Here is a 1,960-nt window from a genome sequence, read left to right as displayed (position 1 = left end):
GATAATTGCTTTATAATTGGAACATTCTGTTGGGTCTCCTTTCTTTGGAATGCACACAGATATGGATCGCTTCCAGTCAGTTGGTCGAGTTGGTCGAGTAGCTGAGTGAGTGTTTCCAGTGCTTCATCAGTTTGTTGATACATTTAAAGCTACTTCCCTACAACTCCCACTTTCCTCCCTTGATACTCAAAGAAACAGCTCACTGTAGCTTAAGAAGAAAAGAAAAAGAGGGATGGGGGGAAAAGAGAAATGCAAATGCAAGATATCTTTAGATCCTCAATCATTAAAGTCCCTCCTACCTTAACCTAGGCAAATAGGGTTCCACTCAAGCTTTACAAACGTTACACTAATGAACCACTTCCATGGAAAACGGGTGGAGAAAGAAACAGGGTCTAAGTGTCCCTTAAGCACAAAAAGCTGAGTAGATCTCAAGTAGCCGGTAAACTCCTTAAAATTCACATCCTACGACACTGCTTCAGAAGTCTGGTGAGAGCAAGAACTCACTCAAGTCCACACAGCTCCATGTGACAGTAGCCCAGCTGTGGGCTGCTGGGGTCCAGCAGTCAGCCGTGCAACCACAATGCTCAGAAAGGGAAATTGCATTTGAAGTGGAAACATTAGGAAGCTCTGTGACCAGTCAACAAATAATGAGCCTTACTGTGATTGTCCTCTCACCATATTTATGCAATCAGTATGCTGAATAAATAGAGAAGCTAGATTATATGAAGAATTCGCTTATCAGGATTGGAGGAAGGCTTATTAACAACCTTCAATAGGCAGATGAAACAGCCTTGTTTGCTTTAAGTGAGGAGGACTTGAAGCACTTGATGAAGATCAAGGATCGAAGCCTTCAGTATGGATTGCAATTCAGTGTAAAGAAAAACCAAATGCTCCCAACTGGACCAAAAGGTAAAATGATCAGAAAGGGAAAAGGTTGAAGTTATCAAGGATGGCATCTTGCTTGGAACCACAATCACTGCTGGTGGAAACAGCAGTCAAATGAGCCAAATGATGCACTGCATTGGGCAAATCGGCTGCACAAGACCTCTTTAAAGTGTTGAAAAGCAAAGATGTTACTTTGAGGATAAACTGCACCTGTATGTGAAAGTTGGACATTGAATATGAAAGACCCGAAGAAGAACTGATGCACTGGAATCACGGTGCTGGTGAAGAATATTGAAAGTACCATGGACTGCCAAAAACAAACAAACAAACACACAAACAAATCTGTCTTGGAAGAAGTATAGGCAGAATACTTCTTACAGGCAAGGAGAGCCAGGCGTCACCTCACAAACTCTAGATATGTTATCAGGAGAGACCAGTGCTTGGAGAAGGACAGCATGCTCGGTGGAGGGGCGGCGAAAAAGAGAGAAGTACCTCAACTAGAAGGATGGACACAGTGGCTGCAGCAAGGGGCTCAAACACAAGAACCCCGTGAGGCGGGCATAGGGCTGGGCAGTCTTCCTTTCCGTGCGCGCAGGGTGGCTACGCGACTCAAGGCACCTAGCAACAACAATTGGGAAGCTATGTCTTCACTGGTGGAGAATTCACTGAACAAAACAAGCTCCCCCCCCCTTTGGGAGAACCCTGAATTAAGTGGGCGGGTGGTGGTGGTGGAAGGGGGAGGGCGGACACCTGAAAGTCTCCCAACACACTCTAAGACAAGCAAGGAAGGAGATACGGTGGCACGGAATATGCTTGGCAGCAAACAGCCCATCAAGGCCCTCAGTAAAAGCGCTGAGGTAGCAAGTTTCTGAAGAACCCCCCCGCACCCCAGAGGAAGACCCAAACCTCCACTGTCCCTTCCTGAGTTACAGTCCCTAGTGTCCCCAACCTCAAGTCGCCCCCATTCTCGGGGCGCCCTGCCTTCCGCGAGCCTCCGCGGCCAGTCTCCCAGCTCGGCCCCGGTCGGTCGCCAGCTCTCGGGACCTAGTCTCCTCCTCAGTCCGTCCCACGGGGA

General features: G+C 47.8%; 1 protein-coding gene across 1 annotated transcript in view; it reads right to left on the bottom strand.

Moving 5' to 3' along the window:
* The window catches only part of LOC101639797 (deoxynucleoside triphosphate triphosphohydrolase SAMHD1-like), a 40,671-nt gene that overhangs the window by 38,202 nt on the left and 509 nt on the right, over positions 1 to 1,960 (bottom strand). The gene's annotated exons all lie outside the window — the stretch shown is intronic.

This window comes from Echinops telfairi, unplaced genomic scaffold (genome assembly GCF_000313985.2).
Source record: "Echinops telfairi isolate 266 unplaced genomic scaffold, ASM31398v2 ScPeMD7_5592;HRSCAF=6446, whole genome shotgun sequence".
NCBI classification, from domain to species: Eukaryota; Metazoa; Chordata; class Mammalia; order Afrosoricida; family Tenrecidae; genus Echinops; species Echinops telfairi.
Note: the sequence above shows the minus strand (reverse complement) of the source record. Positions and strands in the feature narration are given on the sequence as shown.